The 22,912-nt window shown below is 34.4% G+C and overlaps 1 protein-coding gene across 1 annotated transcript in view; it reads left to right on the top strand.

Annotated features, from left to right (window-relative positions):
* The window catches only part of LOC129226526 (serine/threonine-protein kinase meng-po-like), a 136,304-nt gene that overhangs the window by 52,821 nt on the left and 60,571 nt on the right, over positions 1 to 22,912 (top strand). The window contains exon 2 of the mRNA XM_054861135.1: positions 13,239 to 13,379. The gene's annotated coding sequence lies outside the window, so the exon portion shown is untranslated. The remainder of the gene's footprint in view (positions 1 to 13,238; positions 13,380 to 22,912) is intronic.

The raw sequence follows: 22,912 nt of genomic DNA, 5'->3' as shown, positions 1-22,912 counted from the left end.
AAAACAGGTTGGGTAATACTTGAAATCGAGTGTTGAAACAATGTTACACTTTTTTTATTGTAAAAAAAAAAAAAACCCCAAATATTGTACGCATAATTGAGAACTTAAAACGTAAACTTTTTATTGCAAACTGAACAGCAGCCCATGGTGGTTTTTCACTCCACGGTCCCCCGTACCTGCCACTGTTTGTTGTTTAATAAGTTGGATGGGATCCTGAAGGCAGCTCTGATTTTTTGATCCAGATCAGGAGTCGAGCATATCCCTGGTCTAGCACATTCAGAGGTATCGTTTCATTTGGAGGACTTTGCGACCACGTGCGTATTTAACGTCCCCCAGTCACCATTAATGAAGTCGAGGGATCTTTAACCGGCTAGGATCGAACCCGAGACCCTCCGGTCACAAGTCCGATGCCTTACCGATCAGGTCACCACGGCCCTTAGCCTATGGGGGCCAATGCCAACAATGCTCCTCTCAGTATTTTTGACCGAGGGCTTTGGGGTGCAAAGACACATGTTCAAATAAGGTGGTAATCCAAACGCGTTACAGCTCAGTTCCCAGCAAGTTTGGTTCTCATTTTATCGATCCTCGAAAAGGATGAGAGGCCGTTCTTTCCCAACCCGGGAATCGAGCCCGGGTTTGCACGGAGCGAAGCGTTACTACTGAGCCACTTGGCTTGCCATTGAAGAAGTAGACAAAATCAATTTTCTCGTTCTTTTCAATTTATTTCACAAATTTTGACACCCTTATTTGGGGGTGACACCGAAATGCATTCAAGGGTTTCTGAAAAATATGAATTCTGAAATCCTAATATATTTTAAAATTACATTTAATCCATGAAACACAGTAGTTTCACGGCGGTGGGAGGGGGGGGGGACGTTTGCGCTGGGTGACATTCTTCTGAAGAGTGAAGGACAAAAAATATTCAACAATTTCTTAAAAACGTTAATTCTGCAATCCTAATATATTTCAAATATAAGTTACCTCTATTAACTTTAAAAAGTTCTTCACACATCAGCAGAAAAAATCATTCTAATTTTTTTTTACTGAATTTATTAACATTTTAGATAAATTACTTTGAATAAACAAATGGAGCTTTATTAGGCAATTTTTGTACACTTTATGAATCACCAACAAACAGTATTGAACAGAAATAATTTAAAATGCATCTCGAGAATGAATCAAAGTTTTAAGAAGAGGGGATAAAGCTTCTTTTCATTTTGCAAATCTTCTAGACAGAAGCTATCTTGTATTTATTTTCGCAGATACGACAAATTTACGAATTTGGAAATTTTATTTTTCAGTATGTGTTTTCGTTTCTCTCTCCAAGTTACATCAGGTAAGATTTAAAAACTCGTCAATAGATTACAAAGAGAGAGGTTTGTAAAATTGCCCAAAATTTCTACTTGTAACACGAAAAATCTAAGGCAAGAATGTGTTTCAAAAGCCTTAGGAGGAGAAGGGGACAAAATTGAGATAAAATTGGACTCAGACTTCACCATGGTTTGCAAAGAGTTGTCAATAACAGCTGTTTCCGCAGACTTCGTTATTTATATTAACACGGTTATCTTTTAGCTCTTGGCTCTCTGTCAAAAATGTCGTTTTGGGTTTAAGTAAGACTTCCGCTTCGTAATATTTGGTTCGTACTCGGGTACTCGGTCAATGAATCATATTTGATGCGCAGTACCTTTTTGCTTAATTTTGTATAAATCTAATGATACTTGCGAGATTGTATAGCGATATTTGACATTTGAAGGCAAATAATTATGCGTTAAATCATTCTTGAAGTATCGTTTTCTTTACTTTTCCATACATACACACAGGAGTGACCAACTATGGGGGGGGGGGGTTACGTGTAATATGGTGCGTACTGCGCCACTGAGATTTTTAGGCAGGTTGTTTTAAGGTTTTTTTTTTCTTTTCGGAAGTTCTCACGCTTTGACAGGTTTTTTGGGGCGCAGGGCAGGGGGGGGGGCACAACTGCATCAAAAATGTTTTTAATTGTGTAAAATGTAACCTATTGCAATTTCATCAATTTTAATTAGATGACAATACTTCGTTCCCCCTCCCCTCCCCTTTATTATTAACTAGTGGCACCTCACGGCTTTGCCCGTAGTAGAAAATTAAAAGGTCTTCTGGATCGCATGTATGTTTACAAATAATGTATGATGAATTTCTCGCCAATCGGCTTGCCCATGTTACGGTTTCACGTTATGATTACTTGGTAATTTTCTCGTCCATCTTATGATAATTTTGCTCTGGAAAATGTTCGTAAAATTGAAATAGAAAAAGAACAAATCGAATTTTCGAAAAATCGCTTCAAGGTGCACACCCCCATGCTACAAACTAATTCTGTGCCAAATTTCATGAAAATCGGCCCAACGGTCTAGGCGCGTCACAGAGATCCTGACAGAGAGAGATCCGGACAGATATCCAGACAGAGAGATTTTCAGCTTTATTATTAGTAATAATAATAATAATAAACATATTATTTTTTAAAACTTTTCTTTTGTGTATCATTTATTTATTTTAATAGAAAATTATAATTCAGAACTCCTTGATAACTTTGAGCTTTACGAGATCATTTTTCTTCTATTTCATTTATTTTATCCCAATACTTAAACTACTAAGAGTTCTGAAGGTTTATGGGGTTTATATCCACGATAAGACATGTCCGAGCTAAAAACTGAAATTTCCAGTGAAAAATTATTGATTGTTTGAAACGCTAAATATAATGTAGAGATTCAAACATCTGAATTAAATGTGATCGTAGGTAGTTTTTCAAATTATTCGGATTTTCGAAAGTAACCAAGAAAATACCGTTTAGGAAAATAGTACGCTATTTAATCAAATAAAATGGTTATACAATATGTATGTACATAACATACAACACAGTACATAATGCTGCGATATGTAGTTACATTTAAAGAAAATTAAAAATCACTGATTTTCGGCAGAGAGAGAGAGCTTTAAATGCACATTCGGATTTTGGGGGTTTCGGATTTTCGACGTTCGACTGCATTATAATTCTGTTGTCAAAAATAAACGATGATAGTTTTCAAAAAATATAATAGAAAATCTTTTAAGCAAGAACCTTTTTCTGCAATTCTGTTGTCTTAACGGGAAAAATATATCTCATCAAAAACAGGTCCTGTTGTAAAAATTTCTCCGCCAAGAAAACCTTTAACTTTTTCGCACAAAAAAAGAAAACCTGCATCCTAAACCTAAAAACAATTTAAAAGATCTATCCATATTTCTGAGGAGTTGAAGGTGGGAGGAGGTTCTAATGGAAGTAGCTGTGATGAAAAAGGAGAAGAGGGAGGATGACAGTTTGGCAGATACTTGGCGGGCAAACTAGATATCATAACTTCAATGGCTGAGGTTATTAGGTTTAGGATGCGGGTTTTCTTTTTTGTGCGAAAAAGTTAAAGGTTTTCTTTGCGGGGAAATTTTTACAACAGGGTTGTTTTTGATGAGATATCACATCTTTTTGCATTGATATTATTACTTTGTCTGTATTTTTAGAATTGAGAACTTTAAGTCAGAAAATGTTCAATTGAAACAACGCTGTTTTGTTTTTTAAGGAACAATAATGGCTAGCCTAATTTTACGTCAAGTTATTTTCTGACTATTAAGATTCTATGTTCATTTTGCGAGAATTGGGCGGTTTAAATTTTATTGCAATCCTTGTATCCTCTCTGTTGCAAAGAAAACTTCTTGGATAATAAAATACTATGTTTTAAATTATATTGTTTTCGAATATTTTACAACTTCGCAATAAATTCTATTACAGTTTCTTTATTTGACAGATTATTCAACATTTTCATGAAAGTTTCTTTAAATGCTTTACAGCTTGAGGACAATTTTAATCTAGCTTTTCACTTTTTGTTTAATTACATTTTTTCTTAAATCGTGGATTTTTTTACGTTTTATGGGATAATTTTAATTGTTTGGTGATTTATCTTTTTCTTGATAGAAATCTTTGTCTTGTTTAATACATAGTTTTGTTTAAAAGTTCATTTAAAAAACGAAGTAACGCATGTTATCACCAAGCAAAAAAAAAAAAAAAAAAACTAAGCCATTAAAAATTTTAAATTTGAATGTGTCAGAAGATCTATACAACTTTACTCGATGTCAAATCGCGGATATCCCAAATTTGCCATAGCGAATGCGCATGTTGCGCGCGGACTAAGCTCATTAAAAGTCGTGCTTAAATTAATTTCAAAAATTTTTCAGCTAACAAATTATTGCAAAGCACGGATATCCACACACGTATCTCATATATTTTCAATTCATTATGTGTTGCTTGTGAAAAATCCATTAATTTAGAAAATAAGCAAACCAATAAAAAAGTGCTATTTTTCGCTTTCAATTAAAAAGTTATATGTGCCGTATTCATATGCGTACAGTTTCATATACTTTGTCACGTAAAATATTGCAATGGTTTAACCCCAGTTTCGCGCCGACATTTAAAATTTCTTCCCTCCATAAATATATCAAAACTGAAAAACAGGGGAAAGGAAATTTCGTATCGGCAAAACTTGGGGGGGGGGGGGGGGGGGGACAGCTTTCTAATCTCATTCATTAATTTGTTTCTCTGCTTAAGTATAAATATAGTGCCTAGTAGCCTTCTAGGCACTATAGTATAAACAAACAACATATAATCTGAAAACAGAAAGCCCAATGAGCTAAGTCTGCGCGCATGCGCAGTCACTGCTGCAAATTGGTGATATCCGCGATTTAATGTCTAGTTGCAACTGTTGAATATGTTTTAGTCTTGAGTCTTGATTGAATTTCATTTCCTAAGACAACTTTGGAATAACTGTTAGATCTGTTCTAATATTGCAATTGCAGTCCGAGATAAACAAACCCTACACTGTAAAAAAAATCCGGAAACGTTTCTGAGTATATCGTGCAGCTGCGGTTCATGAAATTTTCAAAAACGTTTCTGAGTATTTCGGAATTCTCTTTCTGTAATGTCCAGAAACGTGTCTGAGTATTTCGGAATCCTCTTTCTGTAATTTCCAGAAATGTTTCTGAGTATTTTGGAATACTTTTTCTGTAATTTAAAGAAACGTTTCTGAGTATTTCGGAATCCTCTCTCCGTAATTTCCAGAAATGTTTCTGAGTATTCTGTGCAGCTGTGGTTCATGAATGTTTTGAAAACGTTTCCGAGAATTTCGGAATCCTTTTCCGTGATTTTTTCTAAAATATTATTCTTTACTATACTATTGCATACCATATCAGTTTCAATTCTTTCATATATAAGAGCAATGAAACAAGCAATTTTAGAATCATTCGAGGATTTTTTTTTTTTTTTCTGAATTTCTAATGACAAAAAGCATGGTTAACAGCATAACATATGCGCAGTTATAAATTTTTGAAAATTTATGAAATAATATAGAAGTTTCATTCTTAATCACAAAATCGTCAGTGGAGGGGAGGGGGGGTACTTTCTCAAAAGAGGGATTGTTTGTTAAACAATCTTAAACTTCAGTTTTTCTCTCAATATTTTCAAGACAAAATTATCAACATATTGTATTTTTAATGCAGAACTTAAAACCATATCTTGTATCAAACTTGATAGCTTTTATTTTCGAATAAAATTTGACAGAACTTACCTACCCTTCGCGTTCCGGAATTCGTTCACCTCAAGTCAATTTCTCTGGCGAACAAAGTGTACCGAAAAGTACCAACAGAGAAATTGGTGAATTTAAATATGACACCAAGTCCTCCTGCTGGAACCATTCGGGTTGATTCTTCTGTTCTTGCCCTTTTCCAGTTCATCACAAATATAAATACTTAATCAAAATAGGTTACTGATTTAATTTTTACAATGTGCGCAAAATGCATTACATATTTTTTTTTATTAAAACATTGAATTATGTTGCATGATTATTCCATTTCATATATACGAGAATCTCCCTCCACACCATAAGAGTGATGGTGCACCCATAAAATGCTATAAAGCGCCACCCCCCCCCTTAAAAAAAGCAATCCCTGAAAATGTCAATGGCAGTCTGCGTGGTGAACACCCCTCGTCTTCACCCCATATGCACATTGTATATTAATAGCATAGTATTTAAAAAATGATCACTTTTAGAACAATGACATGAAATAATATTACTTTTTATTTCGGCATAAATGCAGCTGTTCCATTTTTGCCACTGACTCATTCCTCCTGACTGTCCTACATTAAACTAGTATATCCACGAAGGAAATGTTACATACCGAACAACTAATGTAATGGAATTTTTTATTGTCAACCACATTTAACAAAATGAATAAGCACATGAATTAATTGCATAACTATGTTGCTTACTAATAGATAACTGAGTCATTTTCTAATGGTATAAATATTTTTTAAATGAATGAATAAATTATAATAAAAAAAGATAAATAACACTGGCACATTTTTTGTGAAGCATATTACAATACTAAAAAACATTTGCATTACCATATTTTTAATGAATTAAACAATTGATTTTTTTTTCTTTTTGAACCAAAATGTATGTACATCCAAGTATTTCGAAATAACTTTTCTGTGATTGTTTCTCAAATATAAATCTTATTTCTTTTGCGTAATTAATCAGTTTCAGTTGGTTACAACAAATAATACACCGCGCACATAGGTATGTAGGATAATTTTAAATTAATTCGATAAACCCCAAAACAGTTACAATTGGAGCCTTATCAAATGCAAATCAACAAAAATATAAATGTATATAACAACATGTTTTAAAATATTCATTAATACTTACAAGTGAACATGAGCGGAAGAAAGTCTAAGTACCTCCATTACAACCGAATAAGTAATCCAAAGGGTTTCGTTTCAGTAAGTATAAACACGGGTGTTGAAACTATTCACGCTTGAACACACAATATATATCTAATTATAGTCGCACTGGAAATTGTAAAGAAGCAAATGGTTGTTAACTAACTTAATAGCTGCGTACATCGTCTAAAATATTATGGGCAGTCCAAAATGCAAAGGCGTAAAATTAGTTTCGACACATTTTACTACTCTCTAGACATGAAATAACAAGCAATCCAATGCTAAACAGTTGCTGACTGCAGCATCCATAGATAAGAAAAAAATAAGTTCTCGTTATTTCCGACTCATTGGCGCCCGTGTTGGAAGGATGAAATACGTTTCGAAGCATTGCGTCATCACTTCCGCTTCTAGATTTCTTGAAATAACAAAAAGCTTTCTGAATAATGAGGAGTTCGCTATTGGATGAAGGATTCCTACTATTGCGGAAACGTTTCCGATATATCCAGACACGTTTCCGAAATTTGTTACAATGATGAGCTGAGAGTAAGTACATAAGAATTTAGGGAAAATTAGTGATTTTCATACTTCAATTCCCATGATGTCACTGGGGGTTGAATTTTTGTATATGTACTCAATAGCCCCCCAAGAATATGTATACAAAAAATCATTACCGTAGCCCCCCGGGGGGCTGCGATAGAACCCCGGGAAAGTACAATTTGGGGGGTAAAAAACGAGGGGGAAGGGGGGTCAAATGGCACAAAAGGCACATCAGTAGGGCACAAGGAATGTGTGTGCGAAATTTCAGCTTGATTCCTTTTTTCGTCTGGGCTGTAGCCCTGTCAAAGAAAGCGAAAACTTTTTTGAACAGCGGTTTTATAACTTTAATACCTCCTCCCCATGATGGTCCAGGGGATTGTATTTTGGTTTACGGCGTCAGGGGCTACTAGAGATTGAGTGTACCAAAAATCAACTCCGGGGGTCTTCATGGGGCTGAGATACAGAGGGGTGAAAAACCGAAAAAACCCCAACTCGTTCTGTCGTGTAATCTTGTTCTTGGTCGCTTTTATTTTCTTTCGTCTTTGGCGGTGGATTTGCTTCTGTTGGCTGCTGACGTTTGGTTTCCTTGGCGGGGCGGGACGCTCCCGCGTCCCGTGATAATTTATTGCTTATTTGAGGCAGTGAGAAGCATAAAGACTGAAGTGTCAAAATTAAAAATTTGTAGATAATCAATGCAAGTGGTCGAAAAATCTCTCCTCGATTTTGGAGCCAAAGATAGTGCTAGTAGCTCTGGTAGTTGCTGCTATACAGCATGATCTAGAAAACGTTTTCAAAGAAAGCCTACCTAAAATTGAAATTTGAAACGGGTTTTACTCGAAACGTTGAAACGTCCACTTGCATCCCTTTGTTTCTCACTGCGTCATTTGTATTCGATAATATTGTTACAAATTCTATAAATGGTAATTATTTTTTGTGATCAATTTGTCGTAATCTAGCTAAATTTGGTGTTTATTTAATTATCTTTCATCTAAAATTATTGTAGTAACGGAACCTGTAAATAGTTTCTTGTAATGAATATACAGCCCCGTACTTTCGGCTGAAGTATACGGTACACTCATTTCTGAATGATAAAATTTGTGAATGGAAAGAAATAAGAAAGTGTAGAACGGTGTAGGATTTTCTAGAATATCCGAGAAGCTCTCTTTCGATGTCTATAAATAGCCGTGCCGCATGATGAAAAGTTAGTCTCGACTGAGCTTGGTTGCGCTGGAGTGTGTGTTTCAGCTCTGTTTATTGCGAGGCATTTCGCTGTGCTGTTTTGCGTATTTGGATGTAAATACGTGTGTAACCGTTGAGTTTACGGTGTTAATTGATATTTGCCTAATTGCTATAGTTAATTTAGCAGTTGTTCAGGATCTTTCTTGTAAATAGTGTAAATAAATCTCCTGTGTTTTCTCAAGAACTGTGTCGTCATTTCAAGAAAGTTTGAAGCTGCACCGGAACTTTTAACAATATATTTCGAACTTTGTGGAACGCACATGCTCTTTGGTCCTTAAAATGTCAAAGCGCGGTTACCAAACAAATAAAAAATGCGAAATGTCTCACAATTATTAAATTTTCAATTCATTATATACGCTTAAAAGGAATCTCCAACTCTGAAAATGATGTCTTGAAATTTAATCATGAAATATTTATCGGGACTAATTAAGAACGAAGCAGCCCTCTGATTTTACAATGGATAAAACCATTAATCTTCGGGGGCTATAATTAAAAATGTGTGTTATTATTCATAGCAACTGTGCGGTACTTTATTATCCAATTAAATGCTAAATGATCTTGTGCCATTTTCAGTTAATGACGTCATCAAGGAATATGCTATGCTTCATAACTTAAGACAGAGGTTCTCAAAGCACAGGTTACCGCGGACCTCTACTTTAAAACTTAACAGCTTTGTGGACCCCCTTCTACACAAAAAATGACACATTTAAAACCCTTTTTCTTTATCTAATTACGTATACTTCAATCCTTAATTTATTAACGTAACGCAATAAATACGGTTTTTGGTTGGAATGCGTTTTTTGAATTCATTAGAATTAAATTTGTATGTGTGTGTGTGAGAGAGAGAGAGAGAGAGAGAGAGAGAGAAAGAAAGAAACCCAAACGTTGCCTAATGTTGTAAGTTTCGTGAAGGAGTGGCGTTCCTATCACAGGTGTCACCCGAGGTGCTAAGTTGTGGTGTCTCCCCCCCCCCCAAAAAATCTTTTTACTTATATATATATATATATATATATATATATATATATATATATATATATATAAGCTCGCTATAACGCTATCCGATACAACGATAATCCCTCTACTACGATAGTATTTCGTGGTCCCGGTGAACTCGCACAGGAATTAATGTTATCCACCTCTCAATATTGCGATATTCCCTACAGCAATAAACACCCGTAATTTTTTTTTTTTTTAATTTCAACCCCCCCCCCCCCCGCTTTATTATGATAATTTGGTTTACAAATAATAAAAAACATCACATTTTATCAACTTTTGCCCTTTTTTCCGTTTTTTCTGGCAAGAGAAGACTCACTGCTGGTTGTGTAATTATTCCTTTTCACCAGTGTTAAGAATTATTTAAAATGTTACATACGACTCATTCCACGTCAACTGACCTAATTTTTCATATCGTCCCTTCTTGACCATCTCCGATTTGGATGAAATTTTATAGAGGTGTAGAGATGTACTTTTAAGAGAGAGAGAAACTAACCTTTGCAAATTTTCAGCTTTCTAGATCCAAATCCTGGGGATCTAGGATCTCCGAAAAATGTGATCCAAAATGGCGGATCATCTTTTTGTGCCAAATTGCCATATTTAAATGAAGTTTACAAAAATTTTTATTACACTGGAAGCCTGAACTTTTAGCCGCTTAAAGTACGTTTATCCATTAATATATTCAATTATTTTGGTGAATTCGAGCTCTCGTTAGATTTCGTGTTGCATGCGCGTGAACTTGTGAAAAAGCGCGATGGGGAAAATTTTTCCTGGATTTTAGGTTGTCATAAAATCTGAAGAAAAATTATTTCTGAATCCGAAGCTGATCCGTTTGGCCCGTTGTTTCGTGAAATGTTACAACTCGAAGAGCACGATTAATGACAATGTTACAAATTGTTAGCCAAATATTTAGAAATTGGTTTCTGAAAACATTGTTGGAACCACTCTTATTCACAAATTCTGAAACATACACTTTTTATGTAGATAGCTCAGTTTTACCGTTTTACCAACTTAATCATATGCAGAAAACTCGCAACAAAAACCAAAAAGTAACTTCAATAAATTAATAGCTTTTTATCATTACGTCTTGGAAAGAAATGTTTGAACAAAATTTATAGATAATAATGTGATAATAATCATTTTCTTCAAATGGATCAACAATGTAATGACGTTCACTTAAAGTTTTTACTACCATAATGCAATTATTTTTTACAAAAGTTATAATTCGTTTGTGTCGGCGATAGTCTACAAAATAATGTTAATGCTTTGCTAACTATTTAAGCTTTAAATAAATCAGGAATAGTTTATTTGAACTGAGATTATTTTCTCGCAGCGGATATTAACGTTTAATATTGCTTTGGGTTATTATATTTAAGTCTTATATACGGGGCCATCTTCTAATATTTCCCTGATTTGGTCCGAAATATTGTTACATCCACAACAATGTCCACACATAGACGTGCAATCGAACCTAGCTTTACGACAGATACAGTTTGAAACACATAATGTTTTCAATTCCAAGATATTAATTGTAGAAGTTCACTTGAAGCAGAGGTAATCTTCATGAACTTAGGAATAAGTCTGTTGCATGAAATATAATGCCAACGCCACTCTTCTGGGGGACGTTTAAAACCTAACCAAGTTTGAGTCTGGTGTTAACCCTAAAAATTCTGGTGGAAACCTTTAAAAGATGTTGACGAGTGACGTCTGAAGATAGTGGAGATTTTGATAAATCAAAAGTGGACTTTAGGAACGTTTTTGCGATTACTTGCTTTTCACAAACTTTTATTCAAACTTGGTTAGGTTTTAAGTTTCCAACAGAAGAATGGGTTTGGAAATATATTTCAAGCAACAGACTGATTCCTAAGATCATGACAATTACCTCTGCTCCAAGTGAAATTCTCCTACTCATATCTTGCAACTGTAAAACATTGTGTTCCAAATGTAGCTGTCGTAAAACTGGGTTCGATTGTACGTCTATGTGTGAATACTGTAGTGGAGTGCATTGTAACAATATTTCAGACCAAGCCAACAAACTGTTAGATGACCCTTTATAAAAAAAATTGTAGTTGTAATAACTTGACGCTTTTTTTTTTTTTGTTGAATGCAACCTGCTTTTCAGAAAAAAGTTGCAACATAGCCCTCTTGTTGTAACCTTTCGCAAAACATCGGTTCACCCTGATCAGTTTCATGAGCCGGATGTGACCCGTGGGCCGTAGGTTGGGCACCACTGGTTTATAATATTGTAAGAAGTGAAATAAAAGGAATATCCGGTATCATCATTAGTTTTCGAGCTATAAGTTTATGATCATAATGCTGCTCTTGCAATGTTTCGGACGGAGCGGGGAGGGGGAAGCAATAGGGGTAGGGACTTTGTGTTTTTTTTTAGTGTATACTTTGTATACTGACATCTTGCAAAAAAAAAAAAAAAAAAAAAAAAACAGCTTTCCCCTATTTAGTTGGGACACGAAAAGCGTATAATCATAGTATTGCTCTTGCAATGTTTCGGAAGGGGTGGGAAAGGGGGGAGGGAGAAAGGGGGGGGGGTCGGGACGTCTTATTTTAGTGTATACTTTTTGTACTAACATCTTGAAAAACATCCGCTTTCCCCAAATTAGTTGCGACACGAAAAGTGCATAATCATTGTGCTGCTCTTGCAATGTTTCGGAGGGGGTGTGGAGGAAAGCAAGGGGTGGGGATCGGGACTTTGTACTTTTTTAAAGAATACATTACGTACTAACATCTTGCCAAATTCAGCTTTCCCTTAATTAGTTGCGACACGAAAAGCGTGCAATCATAGTACTGTTCTTGCAGTGTCTCGGAGGGGGGAGGGGGGAGAAAGAGTGGTAGGGGCCTGGACTTTGTACTTTTTTAAAGTATACATTATGTACTAACGTCCTGCCAAAACTCAGCTTTCTCTTAAGTAGTTGCGACACGAAAAGCGTATAATCATAGTACTGCTCCCACAATGTTTCGGAGGGGGTGGGGGGGGGGAGCAAGAATGTGGGGGTCGGGATTTTGTATTTTCTTAGTGTATACTTTATGTACTAACGACCTGCAAAAATTTAGCTTTCCCTAAATTAGTTGCGACACGAAACCATTATTGACTGGGCTAGATGTATCAGTCCGCTTCCAGAACAGGGTATTTTTCTGTTTCTAACACATTTAATTTGCAAAAGAACTTTTAAGAAGATAATTAAAAACCTATTTCTGACTAATAACAAAAGTTTTGAAAATTTTACTAGTATCCAAAACGCAATCTTCAGGCATTTTGGCTTTAAACCACCTGATTTTTATCGATCCGGAATTGAAAATTAGCACATTATAGTTAGAGCAAAATTTAACCTGACATTGTCGTGATTAAAATCTTCGTAGCCGACACATTGCTGCCATGTTAAGTTTGTCCCAAATCTAAATGACAAACAGTTGTTAATAGCGAGGATGTTACATCATTTATTAAAAATGAAAACATGGCAAAAACCAATTTTCTGGAAAAAAAAATTATTGCTGATCAAATTTAATATTTGCTTTAAAAGTCCATTTGCGCAAAAGAATTTTAATTTTAGTCATCTTCAGATGTACCTACCTAATATCTTAATAGTAAGTGTACATTTCAATAAGCATAAGTAAAAATATTTTACAGAATTACTTTTCACATTAATGATTTATGAATTCTCAAAATGCTCTCTTCTTTCAGAGGATGTAAGTTTGGAACACTATGCAGTTTTCGGTTAAACGTTAAATTATTACAAAGAAGTGACATTGGTTTTCTGACATTTTGATGAAAAAACTGGAAAACCAAGAGTGGAGTTTTCTGTTCAGATAGAGCAGCTTTTTGGTAAGTCAACCTCTTCTTTCCTCCCAAGAACTTAAGACATGCATTATGATTCTAAATTGTTTTTATAATTTAGAGGGGCGATTACTGCCGTGGGAAGTAAAGCGCAGTAACTGCAAGTTTTTCCATTTTTTATCTTTTTGCATTTTTGTCATCAATGGGGTCGTTTCAAAAATTTTAAAAGTATTTTTTTCTGAAAGAGCATGTTTAAAAACATAGGATCTGACCATTTTTTAAATAATTTGTTTAAGTTTAATATTTAAAAAAAATTACTTAAATCGGTGCGTTTTTGTATTTTACGCTTCCGCCGATGCCATCACAAATGATGAAATGCCATTTAATGTTGACATTCACAGTGCAAAATATTTAATCCGCATCTTTACTCACGTGTATTGGCAACGATATGGTTGATAGCAAGCGTAGAGCGCAATGTTTAATTCGCTTCTTGATTATCATAACTTGGAAACGTGGTAGAAAGATGCGCCAAAGTGCATCATTTGTGACGTCATAAAGACCACGCCTTGTTTTCAAAATCGGACATTTTAAGAAATTAATTAAAAATAACTGTTGGGAAAATGAAAGTATTTTCTGGGTTAATGTTTTTTTTTTTCTTTTTTTCTTATTCTATCAATTTCAGTGACTAAAGTACTACTTTTGACTGAAGGAAACAACCCCATTGTACTTTAACTTTATTGTACAAGCTTGTTTATTTGGTTCCAGATGAAAGTAAAGTGCGAAAAAAAAACGCCAAATTCCTACATTTCACTATTGTTAGTGGGGAAGACAAAACGAGTTTCTTCAAATATCTCAAAAATCATTTCTGCAGATATTTCGCTTTATCTTCTCACAGCAGAGTACCCCTCCAGATGACAAATAATTACATGGAAACATAGGATCGCATTTCGTTCTGAGAGGCATCGATTAAAGTAGAAACGGATCCTGCAACACGAAGCAATAAAACTAATCGCCTCTGGCGTCATTTTGTACCTGCACTGTTAAAAATTCAGGAAACTTTAATAATATTTAAAGTGTCCTGATTAATAATTACAGTAAATATTACTGTAAAATAGAGTGTACAGTACAGAAAAAAATACAGTAAATGATATCAAAATAAATAAATAAATAAATAAATAAATTGAAAAAAAATAAAATAAAATAAAATAAACGATTGCAGCACCAATTGATACACCACGTGACTTACAGTGCGAAGTATAGTGCAGCTCTGGTTAGTTGAGCTGTGACCTAGACTATGTTCACCTGTTTTAGGGGAGTTTAGGGAAAAATAGACGCGTCAGTGGCTCGGATTTTAGTTGAAATAGTTTCGAAGAACTACTAAGAAAGTTTCTCAACTCAACTTAGCGCCAGTTACTCCTCCCTATTTTCCAATACAGAGGTAAACATTGTCAGAGTCGGAGCTCAACTTCTTAGAGCCTCACAATACATAACACCGTATTTCCCCTCGCTGGATTTATGCCAAATGGTATGGTGGTCGGCGGAGCTGTCGGCTAGCACGATGGTCCCCGATCTCGCTTGTTGCGATTTTTAACTCTCGTTTATTGTACTGTAAAATTTTACAGTAAAATAGGATTTTACCGTAAAACTTACAGGCAGCATGGATGCAGTAACTTTTACCGTAAAAATTCAGGATTTTTTAAAACAGTGTGCCTTTGTAGCATATCTCTATTTGGCTCTAAGTTGATATTGTAGAAAGCCAATCAGAGCAAACGTTGTCCTTTAAAAACGGCACAACATCGTCGGTGTTACCTGGGTAACGACAAGTGTGGTCGACATTTTAAACACTTGCTGTAAAGTTTTCTCAAAACAATAAATATGATTGTGCAACTTTTGGCATCGTTCATTTGCTTTCCCAAGCTGTTGTAAGTTCAGGAGGCAAGAAGAATTCTAGTGTTCCTCTATTTCGCTCCTCAAGGTGGAATACGACTCTATGTTTCTTGTAATAATTGATCACCAGGATGAACACTATTACCCCTCTCAATTTATAAAAACAATTTGGAATCATCCTGTATAATAACGTCTGAATAGGATGAAGTTGTATTGAAGAAATATTAATGTTTTACTTACAAAGAAGGCAAGGCGCTTTGTCTGGTGTCCTTCATTTGTTTTACGTAAAACCGGTTGGTTTCTGTGATAGAAGATTTAATTGAAAAAAAAGTAAATAAATAAATAAATAAAACTAAAAAAAATAAAAAGAAAAGAAAAGAGAGAGAGATAAAAAAGCAAACCTCGCGTAAAATTTGTACAACTTCCCCTCTTTGTTACGTTTTTAAAAAAATAAAGTAAAACAAAGGTGAAAAATAGAACTCTTTCCTCCCCCAAATAGTTTCAGTATAATTCCAAGGAGTTTTCAATATTTTTCTTTGAAATCATTTTAATCGTGAAAGATACATAAACATGACATTCTCCTTACTACGTGCAAAGTATTTTGTACATGATACTAATTAATTATATGTTGAAGCATTAATATCAAAGGCATATTTATGAATACAATTTTAACAAAGAAAACATATTAAAGAACAAGTCGACTGACAGCATATAGTTTGACTCGGATAACTTCAACTTGGCGGACAAAGGGATTAAACGGTTGCAGTTGTTAAATTATCGGTGATTAATTTCTGATTGCTTCACCAATAACATACTGCTATGGCAAAATGAGAATTCCTCATTTTTCTCCCCAATAGAAGGGGACTCTCTTGGTCAGGCGTCTTGTTATCAGGATCATATTACATACTGTTCAGTATGTATCGATATTGATTTGCTTATCGTCTTACTTCCGTGGTTTTAGGCTATTCTCTCTACTAGTAATCACTAATATAACAAGTTTTTTTTTTTTTTTTTTTTCTCGTTTAATGCATCTACTAAATGAAGATTAAGAGTTGCATAGTTATGCATTTGGCCCCCTTTTTTTAAAGGAAAATGAGAAAAAGGCATATTTTGAAACAACTTTCTTCGAATTCGTGATATGACATTTCTGAAGGAAATTTCAGGCTCTGCACTAAAAAATACATAAGAAATTCTTAATTTAAAACTGCATGCAAAACTGATGCAGAAAGGCGCTATTTATTTGATTTGACGTACTAGAAAATCCCCGTCAAGGTATGACGGGTGAAAATTGCTCCCACATTGGAACGAAGCAATTGCCTGGTTGTTGATAGTTTAAAAGTTGAAATTTTAACTCTAACTACAATGAATTAACACTCAACTTCAGTGGATAGCGTTCATTGTTGACCACTTTTCCATTTCTTCATTTTCCTTAAATTAGTCTTACCAGTAAAACAGTTAAGTGACCGGATCCAGTTCAGCTTTGTCAAAATAAAGCATTTCCCTGAATACCAAACACTACAAAAAATGTTATCAAATTATCATGCTATGGTACGAGTTTCATTGTTGATGACGTCAGGAGCGTTACTCGATCAATGAATTGGCAATATATATAAATGAGGATTTTGCAATTTCAATATTGTTAACTTTTTCTAAAATAGCCATTGTAGGCACTACATATAAAACAATACGTAGTTTCTGAAAACACTATCAAAACACAGTACAATAAATACAACAGAATCGGTAGCGCACACAGAAATTTCTTAAAGGGGGAGGGGGTCCAGGATCGAAGGTCCACCACTCTTATATCATACTTCAAGACGTATCCAAACATATTCTTTTGATGTTATCGATTAGGAGCAAAAAACATTAAAAAAATATATTAAATAATTACTTAGCGTTAGTTAATAAAATAAATTTAATAATAACAAATGCTTAACTAAAATATCAGAATGCACAAGAAAGATTGTATTTACTTTTTCACTGTTAAAAATAAAAACAGCGAAGCAAAATCATTATTCTAGAACACTTTATGTTCACATACGGTTCGATTTTGAAGGGGAGGAAAGATAGAAAATGAATTATATTTTTCTCATGCATTAATTCTGAAATTATTGTTACCTTTGTTTGGAATTACTTTACGTAATACGTACACAGGATTATAGTCAATTAAAAAAACTCAAGAGTCATGGGAGGGGTCCAGACCCCCATAACCCTATCCTTGTGTAAGTCACTGAGATGATTACATCAGAATTTTATTGTCTACTATTTATTGACAAGGAAGATCTACCAAAAAGGTCAAGATGATTCAAAGACATTGTTTGCGCCAAAAGTTTGTCTTAAAATTTGTTTACAATTAAATATTAAAAAAAAAGAAAACATTATACCCCTACTTCACTCGCCCCTGCTTCCTCGTTAAGCTCTTATTGTGACTTAGAGAACAAAAGAATATTAACGGAACATGAAGAGTTAAAACAAGAGTAGAGATGGGGATTCACCTCAAGGTGACCTTGACTGGAGAGGAAGAAATATTGGCCCTGTTGGCACTCTTATTCGCTGGCAATAATCCTAGAATAAACGGAGATTTCTTAGCCGGAAAAGTGCGAACACCTCGAAAACGCCTACTCGTCACAAGTTCTGGAAAAGTCATCTTTCTTCCGCGTCCAAATTCAGGTTTTTGAGGCAAAAATGGACACTTTTTCCTCATCATTTGAGTGAATGATGACTTTGGTGTTCAGCAAAAAGTCAGATTCTGTTTTTTTTTTCTTTTCTTTTGAATAAAATATGTCCCTAGATTAGGAGGGGAGCAAGTGATGTAGAAAACCACAGCAGCGGTCAGCTTTTATCTAATGTTTTTTTCTAAAATAAAACTTATGTACTAAGCAAATGTGAGATATTTATTAGGTTTCTGTTTATTAATAAAACTTGGAGTGATTCATGGAAACTATTTTTAACAAAATATCATTTAAGAACCCAAAATTAACTACGAATCTTCGTTTTCAAGCTCTATCGACGTTTTTCTTTTGTGTCTAAATAAAATTTTTGAAATATATTTAAAATTTTATGAAACAAAATCCGTTTTTGCTTTTACATAAAGGTTGGGTTTTGCTTCAAATAAAAACAATATATACAGGGCGAGCACAAATGCTTGACCCGATTTAAAAAAAAAAAATCATATTTTCTAAACTGCTGCACATATTACCATAACTGACACTTGACCGCGCGATTTCTAATATAAAATATCGACTTGGAAAATATTGCGTAAGACTTGGTTTGACCCCCTCCCCCCCCCAAATTAAGAGTATGTAAACATTTTTCCAACCCCCATCTCCTCGGGACTCTAACGTAATTAATGAATGGCCCCTAACTACACTAGCGGTACAATACTTATATTTTCTTCAAAGCTTATTTCCTTTCAATTCAGTCTTTTATTTCCGAATTTAAATAAACACATCTCTTAGTTTAGTTCATTAAAAAATTACGAACATAAAAAAAGAACTCAATGTATCTATTCTTTATAAAACCTACAAAGATCCTCCAGACAACTTAAATTAAGAGTAGATGGATCTGTGAAACCCTTGACATTTTAATCAGATTACTTCGCTTAAACTTCTAATGCCGCTTCACTTCTTAATCTTCCTTTATCAAAGCCCAAAAGGAAACAAAGCCTTTAAATGCCAACCACACTCGCGCTTTCTGCCTTCAACTAACGGTTGATGTACTTTGCGTCTTGAGTTGGGGAGACATCTACAGTTTGCAATTAAATGTTAGAGCAGTTAATCCTCTTAGGGTAATCCGAACAAGGAAATTTCAATTTCAGGTACTTAAGGAATTTACTAAAATCGATAAAAACTTCGGTACTTCATTCTTTTGTGTATATAATGGGTTTTTCGTAAGTTTTTGACCTTCCATATCTTATTGTTTGTTATTTCCAGCTAACACAATTAGACTTTCATACTTCTTTTATTTTTACCTTTAAACTAGCTGCGTCGCCCGGCTTTGCACGGCCTATTTGAAAATAAAAGTTATGTCAAATGACGCGTTTTCAACAGTGTTAAATAAAAGAATAAAAACGTGGTGTAAAATTTCCAGTCGGAATAATGGCGAAAGTTCCGAAAATCCCGCTAAAATTTAGATCTTAGTCCCTAAAAATTCAAAATCGAATGAGAAACCTTTCTTAAATAAAGTTTACACCCTACTAAAAATCATAAGGATATACATGGAAAAAAGGATCATTTGAATAAATGAAACAGTCCCACCATGCCGTCAACAGATCCTGTGAATCCTCATTGTTATTCAAACAACAGCCCCCCCCCCAATCTCTAACGTAATCTCGATATTAAAACCCCATACACTATTATTTTGTAGGACAATAGTCCTAAAAGATCCCTAGCGTAAGGACAGTATTTTCAAAAATCACGGACAAAATGTCATGATGATCGGTTGAGTAGCTAAAGCGTGAAAAGGTAGAGAACAAATTTTCGCATTTACAATATTAGTAAGGAAATGTACTTTTTTGTACGAAGTACAGGAAGTAATTATTCGCAAAAATTTCAACTCTTAAACTTCTGCCTGAATCTCCCCTCCCCCAACTCACCTCCAAAATGAATGTTGCGCAGTTTTTCGCTGCCCTAGATGCCTGCTAGTCCTAGATGCATACTTACAATTGCAGAAATGGTCAAAATAAGATAATAGGATGCAAAGTTAAGACACTAAACGTTTGAAGTGAAAACAAATTGTAAAAAAAAAAGGAAATCTAACTTTTCCTACGGCCACTAGGTCTTTAAAATTATGTATATTTAGGAAAAGTATCTCCATTAAAAAATAATATTAACTCAAAAAATTTGAAACACTTACTACCAAAGCTCAAGGATATATTAAAGTTCAAAATTCTAGCTCGCAGAGTAGGACCGTGTTGAAGAGGAGACTGGAATATACTGCCCTTTCAGAGGAATGATGCTGTCGAAGTAAAAAACAAAACATGTATTTATCTTTTTCACTGCTATTGAAAGATAAATGCACATGTTATGCTAGGATACGTAAAAACACACTACAAAATTTCGTGTAATAAAAAAAAACACACACACTTTATGCACACATATAATTTTACACTCTTGTTAGCTGCTATACACCCCGAAAGAAGTAAAAAAGTACGAGTGTAAGGTGGTATGTCACAAAACGGCACGTCCCCATGTGAATGTTAGTCATACTAATGTCATTTTTTTGTGTTTTAATGTCACGCTTGTGATTTCCCGGAATACAATGCAGGGGACCTAGGGACCATATAAAAAGTTAGATTTCTCTTTTTTTTTTCACTTTTTTTTGTCACTCCAAACATTTAATATCGTAACTCTGCTTCTTATTTTGTCCATTTTTACTATTTAATATATGTATTTAGGACTAACGTTTTCATTCATAGAGGTTTTACTGTTTAAACAAGGATTCGATGCATATTTGTCCATACCAGGGGTGAGTTTGTCTACTTTCCTGCACCGGAACGCCGCTGAGAAATACTTGAATCCTGAGTCGTGGTCAATTTTGTGTAAAAAGAAGAATTTGCTTTTCCATAAAAGCAATAACAGAATGCGTTCCAGCACAATGCACCCCTGATCAATACGAACCAGGGCTGCTAAAGCTTGGATTTTCCCCCAAGGGCTATCTAGGGTTTTCAATGAAAACCTTGGGATACTTATACTATCCCCTAGTCTACCCAACTCCAAGTCCAGGTGTGAGTTTGCGGTTATTTAAAAACTATTTCTCAGTTTGCTTTCTCCGTCAAAATATTATTCCTGCGTTTTGCTTCCGGTTTTTATTTTAATTGTTGCCAAAAACAATGAAAAATAATAGTAATTATAAAGTTATCATACTTTCGCTTTTTTTAATTGTTGCTAAAAACAATGAATAATTATTAATAAATTTAACAAATTAATTTCAAGGCTGAATTTAAGCAAGGGACATTTTTAAAAGTTTTTTTTCATATTCCTCTATACTGTACGCGCAATATTTTTGGATATGTAGCGTTTCGACAACGAAAGAATCATTTGTAGTAACCCTATATTTTGCATGCAAATAACTTTTTCTTACTTTTTATTTCTACAAAAACGTGTTTTTTAATTTTTTTAACTTTTACTTTGTAACTCTATGCTGATTACTATAAAGCTACGCGATGAAAAATCCCTCAACAACATGAATAGCGAACCCTTTATTTTATTTTAACGCGAATAAGACTCGCTGACAAGTGAATCAAGGGGCGATAACATTATTTTGATGACAAACAGTTATGATATCTGTTCTAAAATTGAATCGGATTAGTGAGCTAAGTTACTGTAACTTTAAAATCCATTTCTTGAAAGGTAACTGCGCTTTCAAACCTCTTCGTTCTAAACAGCTGAGTCGTATTTCTCAAATGACGCACAATTACACTTGAGCTTAAGTGCCCATAGACCTCCGACATTTCACTTTTGTGAATCGATTCCAGAATAAATATCCTCTGGCAACAGTTCACGACGAGCTCTCTAAATTGAGGACCTTAAGTACCTCGAGAGTATTAGAGGAGGAGTTACTCTGAAGAATTTCTCACAGGTGATGTGAATGTGACAGAAAGTTTAAAATAATGCTCTTCGAAGATTGCGAAGCTATAAAAATAGCCTAATGTATTTTATTTAGACCATTTGCTAGAAAATGCATTCGAATAACTTATTGTGAATTTAAAACTAGAGATGGGCAAGATCGTTCTTTTTAATGATCCGTTCATCAGAGGGTCGTTCATTATTTTGACCCGTTCACTAAACTCGTTCATTTGAACGACTTCCTTCATTTAAAAATGTTGCAGGTGATCTCTTTGCAAGACATACTCTCGTACATTCGAAATGTTTCATTAGATCAGTAATATTCTTTTAAGGAAAAACAACTAAAATTACTTAAAAGTAAGACTTATCTTACTTATGCCGGCTGATTTTTTCATGCTAATCTAAATCAAGGAGCAATTCCGTAATCACGGAATGAAGAAAAAATATTCGAAACTTTAATTAGAATATATTTTCTCATAACAATACAAGTTACTACATAAAATTTTGGTAGCAAAAATGTATGTTACGAGACATTGAACTGTTCCAACTCTTACTGGATTCTTTATTAACTAAACAGTTTTGGCCGCCAACAGTAAGCGTAAAAAATAACGTGTGAAAAGGTGGGATATTCTTATCATATATTGCTTACTTCTTTCAGTGCTACTCACCAGACTAAGCTTAAAACATACAAAACTACTCAAAAATTTATTCATAATAAAGTATTGAATAATTCAAAAATATCAGAAATCAAAAAGTACAGTTGAAACTTTCTTTTCTTTGAGCAGTTTTCACACCACCATAAAAAAGGCCTTGCTCTTAAAAATTTACATTTTCAGCAATCAATCTACCAACTAACTCTTTCAATAGAACGGTTTTCATAAAAATATGTCCTTCTACAGCAGCTTTTCTACTCAGCAAAAACTTTCACACACACGCACCCAAACACTTTGTGTGCACATAAAAACAAATACAAAAAGGGGCTGACCATAAATGTCACACTTTTTTCAACATTTTATACCCCCTCCCACTTTTGTCAAAGTGTCACACCTCATCTTGACCCCTCCCCTCTTTGTCACATGTCATGTTATTTTTCTTAAACATATACTTATAAAAAATGCGTGATGTCAT

Source organism: Uloborus diversus, chromosome 7 (genome assembly GCF_026930045.1).
Source record: "Uloborus diversus isolate 005 chromosome 7, Udiv.v.3.1, whole genome shotgun sequence".
Classification (NCBI taxonomy): domain Eukaryota; kingdom Metazoa; phylum Arthropoda; class Arachnida; order Araneae; family Uloboridae; genus Uloborus; species Uloborus diversus.
Note: the sequence above shows the minus strand (reverse complement) of the source record. Positions and strands in the feature narration are given on the sequence as shown.